An 18290-nucleotide genomic window follows, 5' to 3' on the forward strand; every position below is an offset into this window, starting at 1 on the left:
ATCTATATATAATAAATAATGACTGAAACATCCTATACTAACATGTAATGCAGATAAGTTAGTCATCTGAGTACAAAAATTAAATGTGAAACAGATGCATTTACATTTTAAAGTGCTGCCAGGATGGCACCAATACAATACAAGGACACTGGAGGGACAGCTGTTATCCATGCTGGGTTGCAGCTGCAAGTGTGATGTACTTTTCTGAAAGCAACACAGAATTGCCATAAATTCTTTGCTAATAAGTTTCTCTGAGGCTTCAAAATGACTCTGGTAATGACTGGATTTTTGAAATAACAAGATTTACTTACTGACAGGGTATAACGTCAAACATACACTGGAAGCGAGATTTATAGTGAATGGTCACTCTTAAAAACATATCATTTGTCATTGTCTTGGTCACCAAGTTATAACATTTCTTCTGTATCATTTATTTTTAGGAAAAAGAGTACTGTAATAATTGTATTTGTTGATCGAAGATAGGCCCAGACAGTTATTCCTTTGAATAAGAACATTGAGCAGATAAGAAAAAAATGATAAAATTGTTTACATGTTACTTTCATTTTTTTTACAAGATTTTATAACACTAAGCAATGCAGACTTGTTTATCTAATTTTAGCACATCTTGAACTGCTTAAATATCTTACTGCATGGGACACATCATATTTAACATCTATTTAATCTATCATTAGATTAAATTAGATTAGATTAAATTTTATCTTACTCAAAAAAACATAATGCTTCTCATATTCTTCCTCCTTATTTACATATGTTTTCTTGGATTTTGTTAGCTTGCATATGCAAACCCTTCTTCTGTTTTTCATGTTAGCTTAAATACTTGTCTGTGGAATCTTTTCTTTTTTCTTCTAAATGGTTTTGCTTGTGGAGCTTTTGCATGTCAGTCAACGCAAAAAGAACCAGCGAAATTTCATCATCTGAAATAAAAGATTCTGAGAGTCTCTCAAAGGACAAAGTTAATGCTATAATATTTCATCAGGAAAATCGTAACCAAAATAGATTAATTTTAAAAGTGCACCAAAGGGAATTTGCAAAGTATATAGATCAATAGGAAATAAGGTTTGTTTATTCCCCTGTGGGTGCTGCTTCATTTGCAATGTTGTTATCGTAGATGGTTTATTGCTCATGTGAACAGAAAATGAAAGGAACGGAAATTTTACAAAGAGAAGGATCTGAATTAAGGACAAACAATACAATGGTTTACTGTCAAAATGTGAGTGTTAGGGGTACACTTGTAACAGCTGCCAAACCTGTAGATTTCTGAGGTCTCAGGGGGATAATATTTGCTCTGTACTTTTGATTATGTAGATTTTCTCCCTTTCATTAAAAAAAAATAATAATCCTAGAAGCCCATCCAAAGTACAACTCATTGCAAAGAAAACGAGTGTCCATTTCTGACTTTTGCAAGTGTTGTGTTTGCGTGGTCTACAGTTTTGCATCTGAACTTCATTTCCTCAAACCCACTTAAACATAACTCTTCCTAAATTCTCCCTAGAAGAATGTATGGAAGCATAGTACTTTTTTGTGGCAGATTTTTTATTTAATTTGACTAAGTAGAACATAGCATACATTTGGGTGACTCCACAAAGTATATTAAAAACCCTAAGTTTTTAGCCAAAAACACGATGGTAGACTGATAAAGTGAACTTCATCAGTATTTGTATACAGCAATTGAAATAAAATGTACATCTTTACAAGAACAGGAATTTATGAGATCTACAGTGAAGAGATTTGGTAACGTGACCTTTTAATAAGATGCAGCCACTATGATCACACCAAAAAGGAGAAGGTGATGGACCCTAGTCACAGCCTACTGCTGTGACAATATCACTCCATGAAATGCTGTTAAAGACAGAAAGAAAGACAACAAAGAGGCGTAGTTAAATATTTACTATCTGAACCTTGTAAAGGGCTCAGTCATACAACGGCTTCCAATATCCTGGATGTCTTGCTTTAGGAAGAGCTGGATTCCTTGGAACTGGATCATAATTCTTCCTTGAAAAAGGCAATGTTTAAGGGTCAAGAGACTAAGAGAGAGGCACAGAACTGAATTTATCTGGACTGTTGAAAGATTAATGAAAAACAAGAAAAAAAAAAAGCCATCTAATATACCATATGGCCAAAAATAAAAAATAAATAAAAAAAAAAGTTAAGGCTGAAAAGTTTCAACTGTGGATAAAGAAGAGATGGACAAAAACACTTAGCAGAAAGTCTTAACTGTTAAATTAATTCTGAACCTGATTACAGAGACACCTGTTCAACACTACTGTGGAAAAGCAAGATTATACAACCATAAACGTTCAGTAACCATCATTTTGTTTTAAACATTATCTTAATTAGGATTGTCAAACATAAGAAATAATCTATTTAGCAACATTCTGTAGATTTGTTTTTTTACATTAGAATTTTTTTGTGTAAATATAGAGGTCCAGTCCTCAAGATGCTGAACATCTTTTATTTGTATGAAGACTAAAATGCAAGAAATATTAAGCATTCATAATTACATGCTTAGATAGATAGACAGGCTGACAGACAAGCAGATAATGTATGTGAAAGATATAATATACAGGCGTGTTGGTACAAATTCAATAACTGCAGTTCTCATATATTTCTTGCCAGATGCACAGGGACTTCCAAAATTTGTGCCAAGATTTTCAAAAGTAATGACATAATATATCAAGATCTGTTTGTGGACATACTAAGAATGTTATATAGCTCTTCAAACATTTACCAATTAGGGGAACGTACATAACCCAGGGAGTTTTCCAAGCATATCTGCCAAACTTGTATATCAGTTGTACAATCTGTTATAGTTAATACAGATTTGCACTCAATTACCTTGCTTTCTAGGTTGAACTAAAACTAACTTTTTTTTTTCTAGGCACTAACAAGGTGATTATGTCTGCAATAGGAAAGATAATGCACACAAGCCCTCTAGCAGTAGCTGTTCTTCTTTGGATGGAGTAGGAACATACTGTTTAGATTACACAAAATAAGGTATGAAAGGTACTTTGTCCAAATTTGCATGTACTCTTAGCATCTAAATCTAGGTAATAAAGCTGGGGCTGAGCACAAGTTGGTGTGTCATCTTGCATAGAGCTGTGAAGGACTATGCTTTCTTAAAATAAATCTCTTTGTTATTTGAAAATATGAACTTTTTTGGTGTAGCTATGGGACTCTAGTATTGTTGAAATGTTGTACGGAAAAATTTCATTATATGCTGAGTGAATAATTTTGTCTTATTTGAAGGGCCAATGACATATTGTTGTAAACATTAAAATATTAAACTGCAGTAGAATTCACTGTGGACCATGGATTTTCTTTTTTTAAAAAAAGCAACACCACAGTCTTCATTAATGTAGAAAAAATCATTGCCTGTTCCCAAAGTAGTCTGTATGGCTATCTGGTGCCATTGCCTGGCTGGAAGAAAGAGAGTTGAATGCAGAGTTCTAATTTTCTTCATCAGGTTTTGCCAAGCACTTGGGAGATTTTGATCATTACATTTTTTGTCCCTCTGCATTTGCTCGTGCTTCCTACTCACAAATAAGAATTCATAGTGGTAGTAATATGGAATAATAACCTAGAATTCTAGATGAAAATTGCCAGCAAATAAAACCTTCTTCTGACCTTTTTTATACTGCTGCATTAAATGAAGTTACCACATGCAATTTATAAAAAATACGCAAACATCATATAACTAAGACTTTTTTTTTTTTTCTTTTTTTTTCAGGGGGTATAAAATGAGTCCAGTTGTGGATTCCTTGTTGTTTGGTAGGTCTGGGGTTTTTTATGCCTGTGGTGTTTTTTTGTTTTGTTTTGTTTTTTTTTTTTTGCTGTGCATGTGCTTGCTTCAGTACTGCGTCAGAGGTTTTTCTAGCTTTAAAACTATTTATTACCATGAAAGCAAAATATGTATACTTAAAATGCATTTTTACATTGAGTAGGCAGAAAATTAGATAAAGTTTAAATTTAAAAAAGTGTAACAAATGTGTTGATTTTACATTTTGCTAGCCACATCTTTATTCTGCTCACTAAGCAATTTTTTATTTGATTAGTTTCAAGTAAATTGTTTCAAGTTAATTTATAGATCGGTATATTTCAGATAGAAATATTATTACACAAACAGTACATTTATGTGAAAAGGATGCATAAGAATGCAGTCAAGCTCATTTCAACAAGTTTAGGATTTTGTGTGTCTATACTTCCCTGTGTCTGTGATTTACGTGTCTGCGATTTACGTGTCTGCATATTAAAGATTATTATCCAGACTGGCAAGAAAAGACAGCAAAATTTTCAAGGAATCTATTCCAGCTATGAAATACGAATGGAAAATAAGTATTTTTTTTCAAATATGCCAAAATCTACCTCTTAAGCATGCAATTTAATATAATATTTATTATATTTATCTACATATTTAATTTATTTATATAGTGCCCAATTAGTTGCGGTACTTTAAATTCAGGTGTAACATTTTTCAGGTATTTTCTTTCATTTTATTGTGTTGGCAATTTGCATTAATATCTGCAAACAGTACCTTGCAATACGGTACTTGGATTAGAGATGTAACAACACTGAAATATTCAGGGATTTAACAAGGTCATCTCTTGAAGGAGAGCATGGAATGCTCTTCTACAGCAATTGCTTTTTTGATTTTGAAATAATTCACTGATTGGGCATTTTACATAAATAATTCTATTTATATTAGCTTTCTTCAGTCATAATGCTCTTTAAACATCATACCTCATCTTCAGAGTAAGTTTACAGACTTTTGAAGACTAACAGTTTGACTTCTTAGTCAGGGGATCTAAACTACTACAATTAATTTTCTGAAGTAAATGATAATTTTCCTTTTAGAGTTCAGTTTTGTTTGAAAAAAAAAAAAAAAGAAACCAGATTTTCAATGCTTTCTAATTTGTTGGCTTTCTTTTTTCCCCACCTCAAATCAAGGACAAAATGGCTTAGCTTCTGTTATGACAGCATCTCTTCTAAATGTTGAATCTGTCCCTGATTTCCTTTTCTCCTAGGAAGAGAGAAATTGGAATGAGCAGAATTTTAACATTATTCTTTTACTGGACTTGTGTGTGAGGTAGAGGAAAAAAATAAAAATGATCTGAGGAATGATAACCAATAATTAGTGATAGTAAATTGGATCATGAAAATTTAAGAACAATTCCTTTAGGTCAGACAGAACCATTTTGCCAGTATCTGGTATCAAAACACAGTTAAAAGTGGAAGATTTAAAAAGTAAAATTTGTATGAAATTGTCCCACAAATACTGTACCAGAGTTCTGCAATTCAGGGGAACGTTTTAGTTCAAACTTGTCCAGGTTCTCTTGGGTCCTTGTAATCTCTCAGCATCCACCTCATCTTGCTTCAGAGGCCTCCGCAGCATAAATAACTTGTCATTTACATCATTATTTACATCTACCATTGAGGAAAACACCTTCAGAATTCAATTCCCTCCAAAAGAGGATATTTGCAATTGGCAAATATCCCTTGAGGCATATTATTGTGAAAAAGGCATGTAGTGAGGAAATAATAAAGAGCATGGGTTTCTTGTGCGATGTTAGCAATTCTGTGGAACAGTAGTTGGTCTGTTGCTATGTCTAAATGTTATTTACTGCATTTCACCATGGTGATTGCAAGTGTCCCAGACTGGTTTGGTGTGCCTCGAGTGTTAAGGAACCTTATTTGAGAAAAGGGAAAGCAGACTGCTGTGCTTTCAGTTGTGTGGACATACAGTATGGACATAGCATTTGCGAAACGAATACACATCCTTATCTGCCTACAGCTCCAGGGACTGGTGAACACAGAAGTTACTGACCTTCATATTTGAGAAAATTGCTTATTAAGCCACTATACAAAGGATATATTAACAGGAAAAACAAATAAACCATTTGCTTGACCGTCCTTACCCTTTGTCATGTTATTTGTTTCTGAACTGCTTTCAGATTCGGGTCATTTCATGTGAATTTAGTACATTTTAGATAATAGTGAAGAGAGGTCATTCCCAACCTGGTTATCTCTGATATATCGGTACGTTTGTAAGAGTGCTCTCATGGCCAGGTCATTGTTTTGAAGCAGCAGAGACTTCTGGTAAGGGAATAGAGAGAAACTCCAGTTTTATTAAAAAACAAACAAACAAACAAACAAACAAAAAAAACAAACAGCAGTATTCCCAGTCAGTCCAACACAGTTTGGTCAACTGTCTATCTACCTGTTACGTGTTTGTTATGTGTTATGATGCTTTTAAATGCTATACAGCTCAATCTTGTACAAAGACAGAAGTTATGCTTCTCTGCACTGCTGCCTTTTTTCCCAGTTTGCTCTCTAAACAAAAGTAATCTCAGGAATCATCAGTGAATGTGGCATCATTAAATAACAAGGTTTTTTTAAAATTGTATGTAAATTACCATGAGAAACAAGCAATACCTGTACCACCTCCTGTAATGTATATGTGTAGTCAACTAATTTTGTAGAATTTGCACTTCTATCAGTGCTGTCCGGTTGTAGAGTGAATTATCACAAAGCTCAATACTCGATGTAAATTTATCTTTACAAAGCATTACCAGTGACAAAATTGTAAAAGGAACAGAAAATGACACAAAACCATTTTACTTTCTGCCAAAAATATAATGAGATCTGCAAACGGCAACAAAATTAATTCATTTTTTGACAAATCTAAGATTTTAATCTTACTGAAGGATCTTCTTAGAGCCATATATAAATACTATCAAAATGCTGTTGAAAGGAACAGATGGTATTTTTTTCCAGAGGGTTATCTGCATGGGGATGAAGTGCAGTGTTATTAATGGCCATAAAATCATTTGCAAATATTTTAAAAACAAGTATTAGCATATCTCAAGCTTGGCAAATGTCCTCCTTTGGAGGAAATTGGATTCCGGAAATATTTTTTCCTTGTTACTATATGTAACAATGAGCTTAATGAATTGAATGCTTGCTCAATTCAATTGAATGTTGAGGTACTGTCAAATTGATGAAAAGTCAGGAAACACAGAACATTAATAAGATTTTAAGGGCATTATAACTTTCTAAATCATTTTTAACATGCACAGCATGCAGTGCGCATCCTGCACTGGCGCATTTAATAGAGACGTATTTATACAATCCCACTGATGGAATAAATAACGGATAATAAACACTAATAACGAGAAGGGATAAAATTATCTAAACGTTATGCTAACATTCATACCTTTCATCATTTTTCGTCACTATCCATTTCATAGGGATAGGATATTCGTATTGGTGGACACTATTGAAAGTGCCATGCAATTCTCAGCAAGCATGTTTAATATTGCTAGCAACAAGAAATAGAAATTTGTATAACCTGTGTCCAGCCTCCCTTTGCTAAAGGTAGACATACTATTTTTCCATTGCAATGTTTCTCCTGATATTCCAGAGGAAGAGGAGCAGAATTAGTCCCTGAGATGATATTCACAGTTCTTAGAGCAAAAAGCATACATATAAATAAGCTTTCTATTTCCAAAATATATCAAAATCTGATTTTTCGATTTGTATGGGGCTATCTTCAACCTACAGTTATTATTATTAATTTTTTTTTAATAAGTATTCATTTGTGATATGTTTTACAATCAATATGATGACAAATAGATATCCAAAGGCAGTTAGATCTGTCTATGCCCTGGTCAAAACTGTCCAAGTAAAGTTGCTAATAGGTATCTTTGTTTTGTTTTTCTTCTTAACTTTAGCAGTAAACTTCTAAACCTTCTGGAGGACTGATGGAATTAATGAAGTGTCTAAAACTGGAACTTTACTCCACCTTTTCTGGCTAATAAACTGTTTTTTCCTAATTCTTAATAATTTTAACTAGCAGTTTGTCAGTTAAAGCTCTTCTTCCCTGGTATATTATGGTTCTCCCTACTTTACATTTAAAACATAAAAGTTATTTCCAGGTAAAGTCACTAATTTTTATATTTTAGTTTTCAATCTACCGCAGGAAACCAGTCAATCAGTTAGAAATCCAAATGATGAAAACAGGCAGAGCAATTATGTCTTCTGGGTCAATTTAGGCATTTAATGGCTATGTTGTCTTCGGCTTCCTGGGATCTAAGGGTCCCAAGGGAGACAAGAACAAAGCAATGTAGACCAGAAAAGATGCCCAAACCCTTTATCAGGGTTCTACAGACTCATTTTTTCTTTGTTTGTTTCCTTCTAAACACTTTAAACATGAGCTGCTTGAAACCACAGTGACCTTTTGTAAGTAACATAGAAAAACTGTTAAATAAACATGTACTGTAAACTATTTAAGAAACTGTATTAATTTTGACGCTTCTAAATGTTAAGTACTCACTCTGGGGCATTTAGTGAAGTTTTCACTATGCTGAGTTTCAGAAGGGGAAAATATATACATACTACATAAACATACATAGAGATATGCACTAAAGACAATGCAGCGTGGTAAATTCATCTTTCATTGTGCTCTGGAGAGAATAAACAAAGCATGACACAAAAACTGTCTAAAAAATTTAGCAATGACTTCCAACTGTCTCCATGAACAATATAATTATCTTCCTATCTATTACAAGTGCAGCCTAAGAAATTAGATAGTCCTGGTAATGCTTACTCAGCCAAAGGGAATTCAGTAAGTATTTGAATGCATGTACACAAAGATACCAAAATCCAAACATAACTTTTCTGACAAGAAACTGATTCACCAAAATAGCATCAGTTACAAGAATAGCACAATGGACTCACCTGGGAATGTATTCAAATATTTGATCATTAGTGTAATTGTAATTAAATGTTGCATCACTTCTGTTTCTGTCTTGCCCTGTCCTTTGGCTCTCACTTGTAAAGCCTTGCACACTCTAACACCACTGTTCAAATACTTTTGCACCCCAGTAGGCACGTTTAGCACTTCATATGATCAGTTTTACATCACTGAAGTTACATACATTAATTGCACCTCAGTAATCTACAATACAGGGGAACATAGATTGAAAATACCTCCTATTTATGTGACACTGTTCAGGAAAAAAAAGAAAAGAAACACCACCACACCTTGCTAATTATTAAGGTAATGCTTCTAACTTTCAATTGTTAAGAGTTAAATCTAATTCAAATGTATTCAATGAATGCCCCAGTTTATAATACTTGAGGAAATGAAATATCATAGGAGAAAGATTAATAAAATAAAGCAGCAAGAAGCAAGGCTGTGATCAGAATCTCAATATTATAGGTGGAAGCTTGTGGTTAAAGGACAGGAAGAAACAACAAGAGGCAACATTGCAGATGTTTGCTTGAAAACACAGATGAATAATTCCCCCTTTCTTCTAGTGTTAATCATCCTCACAGGCTAGGCTACTGTCACAGACATCTGAGAAAAGGACCAACACAGGGCAAGTACTACGGTCTATTTATCTGAGATTTGACTCCTAAAATATAGCAAACAAAGAACTGCATAAAGAGTGAGACACAAGCATTTCACTTCAGGCCTTCCCTTGACTTATTAACAAGATTGGATATCATACCTTTATACCAAATAATGAAGCCACAGGATTAACTCATTTCTACCTTATTCAGTGTGCTGGCCATATGATTTAAGAATCCTAGTCAGATAGCCAAAGGCGGACTGAGATGATCAGCCTGCAAGCAAATCCCTCCTTTGATATTTGGGCTCTCTTAATAAGATCTTTTAACTGGTTGTCTGTCTGACATCACCAAGGACAGATATTTCCACAAGAACAAATTGAATAGTGATGAAAAATTCCTGGATACTATTTGTTTGACACTATTCTTAGCGAGGACATGTGTTTGTTTCTCAGTCCTAATGTATATACCTGAACATGAATTTTCTCCAACACTTCATTCACGTGAAGTAAATTTGGATTAGAATATATGGACTACAAGGCTTGGGCCTATTCTCAAAACACAAGTTTTGGGCACCACTATAAGTAACTCTTAACATACTGACAAGAATATTACAGAATAAACTTACAAAAAGTAGTGGTCTGATCTAATTACCGTTTTTCCATGCTTGTCTCATGATATACCTCCTCCTTTATTTTGTAATTTTAATTCAATGTAATTTCTGGATTTTCAGGGTAAATTATGTAGTTTTATTAGATGCACTAGTTATTGATGAATTGTTTTTATTTTTCGTGCTCAAATGACTTTTCAAGCCCTACTGCTCTGACTCTCATGGAGGAAATTGTAAGGAACCACTTGTTTCCATGGATTTTGAGGATTGGCACATTTGAAAAGAGTGTATTTTAAATACATCTGATTAAAATCAAAACAAAGAATTATGAAAACCAAAAATATTCAAACAAAAAAAAGCAACAATTGTTACTACTGTACATAATTATAATTCTGTGAATTGGGCTCCATGAGAACGTAGTTAATCACCACCTGTGTGGGATAAAATTTTTTGACCTTTCAGTAGATTCTGCGTGGTGGCACCTATTCCAAGGCAGTTTTATTTAAATGCAAACTCAAGAAATATCTTGAGTTAATTATAACCTTGAATCAGGGCCAGTTCTAAATATATCTAATTAGAGTACAGAGCATAGGATAGCACTCTAAGAGTCTGGAGTTCCTCTGCTGTTAGTGGCAGAGCTTGGGAAAGGCAAATTTGCTTCTGCTGGAGCAAAAACCAATGCATACTAATCCCTTCAGAAGGCAAATGTAGATGATGATGGTTTCTTCCTTCTTCCTTAGTGGCAGCTTTTGCCACTCCCAGTTCGCTGTGTCCCACCAACCTATAATTTAGTAAATTCTGTAATCCACTGCAGCTCTGGTTTTTTTTGTGTTTGTTTGTTTTTTTACCTCTTTGTATCCATTTATGTTTAAATACATGACACCTTCTTCTGAAGGCAACAAAATTTAATTTCGCCTACCCTTTAATTAGATGTTTCTGAATAACAAGCGGTTAAGAAAACGGTGTCAACTGTGTTAGAACAAAATGCAAAGACGATGTGTTAACTAGTGAGACATTACTTACATAGCTAGTTCTGTCACACTCCTTGACATCAAAGAAATTTCAGTCACTTCCTGGCAGACTACAAACTTGTAGAAAGGTTGTCTGCACACTTCAGTACCAGCTACACCCAAAGCTGAAGTTGTCAAGAGAAGGTTGGATGGCTGGCACTTCAAGAAGAAGGGAAGGGGATAAAAGCTGTGAAATTGGCACATTAGCTTAATGTTTCTACTAACGTGATTTGCAGTGAAATAGTTTACACCCTTGGCAGTTCTCTGTTTCTGCTTCCATTGCCTCGAGGTGCATATCAGCCTAAGATGAGACATTCCTGATGTAGGTGAAACACAGAAGAAGAATTTGCATTTGATCAGGGAGTGGGATGAGTAATTTAATGCTGAAAGTCAACATTCCTGATTAGAGGGATGAGAAAAGCAAAATAACTCTTAGGGTTTCTATTTTTAACTCTTCCAGATTCTGAAGTACTAATCCTGATCTTTCATTTGTCAACAGTTGTCCACAAATAAAATTTCAGTGACAGTGTCTCAGAACCTGAGACAATTTTGACCTAATTGGCAAGGGGAGGAGAGTCAGCAGGCAAAACTGACTGCGCATTTGGCTGAGCTTCTTTGCACTTCTTTCTGAAGAATTCAGCTTGGACACTCACAGAAACAGGAAATATGGATTTCATCTACTACAGCAATACTTCCATAGTACTTAAAAATATAGACTCTTACATATGATTAGCTCAATATTAATCATTAGAAGAGAAAAAAGAAGCAGTTTTCTTCTAATTATTGAGATATTACACACAATTCAGTAATTATGCTGTACATATAAGTTTTATTTACCAGACAATATGTAGACCATCTCAGCTCCAAAACAAGAAGCCCACTGTGCTGATAAAATGATCAGTATTTAAAATTCCTTTCAAATACACAAGGTTTTGACAGAAAATTAATGTACCATCAAGAAAATAGCTGCACTTTTTTTTTCTTTTCTTTCTTAGGAAATAGTTACATTGTTTTACCACTATTTCACCCGGCTTTCAATTTTCATTCATATCTTAGTAAAAACTATCTCACCAAAGAAATAATAGGAAAATAAAAAGTAAATGAAAAAATAAGATTCCCCCAGTACCAGCCTCATTGCTGATCTTTTATATGAATTTGATCTGCCCGCTTTCTGCTGAGAATAAAGCAAAACTTCAAGTGACGAGTTCAGTAATCTAATTTTGCCTGAAGCAATCAGATAAACAGAATGCCAAAAGCAAGGTGAATATTCTACAAAGATAATAGGTAGAAGATATAAGTTAGTCACTCAGTGTTGGAACCAGCTCAGCCAGGGACTTATTCAAGGAGCCTTTAAATCTCTTGCTTGCTCTCTCCAGCTCTTGAAATTTCAAAGATGATACTAAATACAGATATATAATGTTTTCTGGTATTAATTTTTCAATCCAGTCTGGAACATCCGTTGTAATTAAATTTTCTGTGAAAAGTCACAGCTATATCTCCAAATACAATGCAAGTCGAATAAGCATCAGGAATTAGAATCTGTATATAACAAATTCTTTTTTTTTTTTTGTGATAAACTTCAAAGGGCTGTAAATGAAAGATGTACCTATTTATGTAGACTGTGAATGTGTAAAATATATCCACATTTAAAATATAACAGGAATTATCAGAAAGCTGATTTCTATTTTTAGCAGTACTCTTTATGCATTTCTTTTTCCCATAAATGTATCCAAAGTAAGTGGGATGAGAGGGAATAGCGAGCATATTTCAGTAGTTTAAAACAATACTAGGTAAAGAAAATAAAAGAATAATCAAAATGCTTCATTGTTCAGTAATGAGCAGTTGCCATTTCAAACAAAAAAATAAGTATGCCTAGCTGCAAGAAAACAGAAGTCTAGATCTCATTTCTTAAAACCAGGAACATACATGGCACTAACTGATGTGAGTGACAACAAATGCACAAGAATTCTGTCAGTCTACCCTACCTTACGTTGCTCAGGATCCAGTGTTTACACAGCCATTCAGCTAGGGTCAGTGAGGGTGGAAATATCTACAAGTATTTACATCTCATTCATTGCCACCTTGTGAATTTTCCTTTGGAGATTCCCTTAAGATTGCATCCCACATTACTGTCTTATACCAAAGACAATTTGTAAACAAGTCCTGAGTCTGTCAGTTTCTGGCTGATACTATCAGGTAGCTATGCACCTATAGAAATGCTTTCAGAGGCAACAAAGTGCTCTGAAAAAGTAGAACTGAGCTTCTCAAGCATTTGAATCATAATTTGTCCTGTGAGGACTTCATATTCCCTTTCACTAAATACATCTAAAGATTCCAAAAGTAGATCCCTTATCCCTGTCCTATCAAGATTATAAGGATTTCTTCTATTGTTCAGTTATTTCTAATGGCTTGTGAAATATTTGTCTTCATTAACTGAAGATGCAACTGGTGAGCTGTGAACACCTGTGCTAAGTGGCTTTGGAAAGCTGATGGTGAGATATATCTAATTATCAAAGCTACACCATTATCTGTCATTTGATGGTCTCTTGATAGTCTGTGGTGACAACATGGAACTCATCCCTTTATATGGCTCCCACTGTGCAATTCTAAGAATACAATAAATCTAGAGGTATTTTGAGATTAAGACACTGCTTTTTATACTGTTTCAGCATAAAATTTCTTTGCTATTTCAGTAATAACCAGTATTGTTATTTAATGAGAAATGGCTTTTTAACGATCTAAAGCTACATGCTTACACACATTGTTCTTTAAAGTTAATACGATTATTGTTTTAGTCTATGATACAATTCATTAATTAGACTGATTCCCCCTACTTGCTGAAAGCACAAATGAAATACAATCTACCATCTGTAAATAGATATTATTTGCTCTAGAAAGCATCTGAAACTACTTGGAGTACTTAATATGAAATTAAATCTGAGTAAATTCAGCTCTGATTATTGGTGGATATAGCAAGTTGAATTTGGTATTGTCTGTTCCCCACTCTCCACCACTCATTACAAATAACATGTGCAATTTGTTCTTTGAGAGAAAGATCACTAACAGTAATCCATTGGGTCATCAACAATCTGTTAGCAAAGAAGTTCAGTACAGGGAACTAACCTGAGATGACATGAGAACAGCTGTGGGTCCCGAGTAGTGAATGGCACACACATACTGTCCTGAGCACAGACAACATGGTTCCTGTATTTGTAATCAGATGGAATGCATAATCCTGGTGTACATTCTATCAAAATAAAAGAAAAGAGTAACAACACAAGTGTGCAGATGCTTGGCACAGGTATAGGATGAAAGCATGATTAACAGAGGGTAACATGAAAGGTGAAGAACATGTTTTTAATTTAAGAAATTTAAACACAATTCTGCAAAACAACCAAGTACTTATTTGGGAAGTATGTTTTGTAGTTTGTTCACTAATTTGCCAGTGTCTTATGGAGTGGCTCAATAAATCACCTGAATGTTACCTAAATCTTTTTCTCCTTTATTGCGCACAAACTTTTCTGATACTTCTATTTTTATGCTTTTTATTTTGAGTGGACATTGCACAAATTCCTGATCTCACCTCTGCCATCTGCATTACTGAAACAGTATAGTCATGGGAGGCAAAGGTAAATTCTGAGAGCTGTCAAAGGGAGAACGTTGCCACAGAAACTACTCCTCGCACTCTAAAGGTTCAGTGAGTTTCATTTCATTTCTTACGGTCTGAAAAAGATAGAACTCCTCTCCTGAAAAATGAAAAATCTTAAGCAATTGGAAAGTTACAAAGAAGCAAACAACCTACACATCTTCCCCTCCTTTTCATTAGAAACAGGACCATCTAATCCCATGGGGTAGTGATACTGGTGATGTGGGGTGTTTCCATTTTAACTGCACTGCATCAGGCGCCCCTGTTTTGCAAGTGTGTCATTGGGCAGCTTTTCCTCAGGTTTGATTTGGAAGTTGAACTCTATTTTTTCCTCTAGTCTCAGTAACAGAGGCAAACAATCTAGTTATTACCAAATCACTGTACCACAACTCTTTCCAGAACACACCACACTACAGCTGCAGCATACGGTACCTTTAAAAATCCGATTGTTTTGTAATAACTTGTTTACGACAAGCTTAGAACACCTCAAAGGAAATATCAGACAGAAGGATACTTACTGCAGTCAAGGAAGACAAATGATGAACAAAAGGCTTCTTTGAAATACAATGGAAATGACTCTACTTGTGTAAGCAGAATGGATAATTTGAAGGCTATGAAATGTTCTCTTTCTCAAATATGAAAATACTCAACCTCATACAGACTTGCACTGCTGCTAACAGAAACAGGACTGTGATGCATAAGAGAAAAAACTGAACAGGATATATGCAGACAAAAAGATTAAATAAGGAGAAAATGATTTATTTTCACTGTGTTACATATTCAGTATTCTTAAATGGAACTCATTTCATCTGAGTATTCCACAACCCTTTGCAGAAGTTCAATGCTATAAAAAAAAATCTCCTGCGCAATCATAAAATACTCAAACATATACTAAAGAAAATAGCCAACAAAGATATTAAATGTTACAAAGGCCTAAAAATATTTTTCTTCTGACTGCACAGTTCTGGTTTCCACCTGTTGTTTCTTCTGATGATTAATTTCACTGCAATCGCTAAGGATGTCCACAGCCTTTGAAGGAAGATGACTTTTTGATGAGACGGGAAAATGCTTTTTAATGCATGGAAAGTAACCCCAAACTAATTTGTTTTCTATTGTTATGCAATAATTTCAAGTTGTTGATTTAAAATTATTTCATTAAAGAGGACATATTTTAATCTTCCTGCAATAAGAACTGCTCACTGAACATATAGGAGTTGTTTGAGCTCCTGAAATGACAGCCTATAATTAGAATTAGTATCAGGCAATAAGTGCGAAGTGTAGACTCTGAATTGGAGAAGAAAAGTACTCTCTTCAGTTTACAGCTCAGGGATTCTTCTCTGTTGCAACTTAACTACTTAGGCAGTTTAAAGCAAGATCTATGCTTTTTATTATGTCTCAAATGGAATGGTAACTGTGATGCCCAGGCCTGTTTATCAGTCTGGATAAATGGGAAATTAAGGACCATGGGTTGCATATTTCTTTCCTAGTTAGGTACACAGGCCAAAAAAATAATTTAAGGCTTTCTACATATAATTCCAGCTAGCATCTTTTCCACTCCCTCACTATGTACTGCTGGCTTTAAAAGGAAGAAGGATTGAGCTTCATCACTGAGGGAAAATATCAATGTATTACATACTAAGTACTTTACTAAAAAAAGGATTTTGTTTATTTTTACTTTTGAGAGAATCATAGAATGACTCAGGTTGGAAGGGACCTTTAAGAAAATATAGTTCCAAACCCTCTTCTATTGGCATTCGTTCTTTCAGTCTACAGAACGTTTAAGGAGCTAATTAGTTTACATCCTGCACACCTCAAAAAATAAAAGACTCCTTTTGATTAGAGAAAATGTGTTAGAAAGACAGAGCTCCTGTTGTTCACTGTTGTTGACATTGTAGTTTATCAACTTTTTAAGCAAGGCTTTTCTCAAAATAATAAATAGAGAAGTGGGTTTTTAGACCTCCATCCACTGCTGAATTTAATGTGCTTTCTAATTAAATAGAAATGAAATATTTCAAGAAGTATCAAACCCAGCAGTGGGAATAAAATCATTATAAAACACAAGATGGTATAAATACCTGCTTTAGATACATCACACTACAAGATTAGACATAATAGCAGGACATTAGGTGACCATAAATAGAAAGCAGAAACCCACTACAAGAAAATTAACATTCTTTTTACTCCATCAGCCTTTGTTCTAATATGTACAATCAGTATATTTGATTGAAACTTGCTTGGATACGCATTCTATTATTCATTTATTATGAAGTGGTATTCAAAATAAACATTTATTTTTTTGTTAAGCCTTAAATTGTCACAAAAACTGGAACAATTCTTCCTTCTAGCTCCTTTGAGTTTTTCCACATGGATAGAAAGAACAACACTACACCTATCTGCACATCCTAGGATAATCAAAGAGAGGTGGAACCTCTCTTTGTTGTAACCAACCTCCCTACCCTCTTGTCCTCTTCAAAGGGTAGAAGAAATGAAGAACAGGACACTTAACATTGTGGTTAATGCTGTCATTACTTCTTCAATGCCAAAATATACTAGTAAAGAGGTTAATTACATTGACCCTCAAGAAACCCTCTTGAATAAAATGACTTCTCCAAGGAAGGGAAGATGACCATAGCATGAATACTATTCAAAGAGCCTCGTTTTTGTACGTTCAGTCCTGACCATTCCTTTACTTTTACAAAGTAATGGGTTCAAATTAGATGTCATCTATCTGATCTTAAATATCTGAAAGATCATTATTTTTCTCAGGGCTAATTAGTAGGCCATACTGATTCATATACATAACAAAGAAAATTGTCAATCAAGGGATGAAGGGTTACACCTTACCTGAAGAAATGTGACAAAATTGAATAGGATAGATTCTCTCCTATGTGTTCCTGTATATTTTAACTGACAATACAGAGTCTTACCTTATAAGCTTTTCTAATTACACAATTTTTCAGTTAGATTACATTAAGAATGTTTGGAAAAATGGGAATTATAATGGAATTGGGAAGAAGATAAGTTTGAGGCAATATAGTTTGCAGAATACGTCTCAGTAGAAATCAGGCCATACCTATTTTGTTTCTGCAGTACTGAACATGTATTTAAAACCTTGTGAACACACTAAACAGCATATTTCATTCAGACATTGATTGAATAAGTCATAAATAGCATTCACTTGTTGTAACACTGTAATATGATAGAAAACACCATGATAGTAAAGGAGTGGTAACACCTTTGGTGGACACAGAAATGATAGAAAAGAGCTGCTTACCTTTGTGAGACCACAAGTAGGCAGGGATTGACAGCAAGAAACACCTCCACTGCCAACCCTTAAATGAAGTCCAGGAAGGGGTAGATCCTGGCTCTACTCCTGATCACTCACGAGCATTGCATGTGCCTGAAACCCCCCTTCCCCGGGGTTGGACCCGCCTTCCCACCAGGTGCTCAATTACTGGTTCAGGCCATGACTTAGCATTTCTGCTATGACTGACAAGGTCAAAATATTTTTTTTTAAAAGAAGTTTAGATTTGTTAGGCTAACAAGGACAAGGTAGCTCCTATAACACAATGTACACCCTTGAAATTCTAAATTGTATAATGAAGGACAAACTTTGGTATTTGCGGAATCAGAAAATTCCCAGAGACAGCACATT

At 34.5% G+C, this 18290-nt stretch overlaps 1 long non-coding RNA gene across 1 annotated transcript; it reads right to left on the reverse strand.

Moving 5' to 3' along the window:
- Window positions 1–4919: 4919 nt before the first annotated feature.
- Window positions 4920–18045, reverse strand: LOC109367504. Its single transcript, XR_002114681.1, has 5 exons — window positions 17910–18045; window positions 14113–14236; window positions 5934–6111; window positions 5300–5442; window positions 4920–5038 (listed from the first exon to the last, which is right to left on the reverse strand). It is a non-coding gene; the product is annotated as an uncharacterized LOC109367504 (long non-coding RNA).
- Window positions 18046–18290: the final 245 nt, after the last annotated feature.

Source organism: Meleagris gallopavo, chromosome 4 (genome assembly GCF_000146605.3).
Source record: "Meleagris gallopavo isolate NT-WF06-2002-E0010 breed Aviagen turkey brand Nicholas breeding stock chromosome 4, Turkey_5.1, whole genome shotgun sequence".
Taxonomy (NCBI): domain Eukaryota; kingdom Metazoa; phylum Chordata; class Aves; order Galliformes; family Phasianidae; genus Meleagris; species Meleagris gallopavo.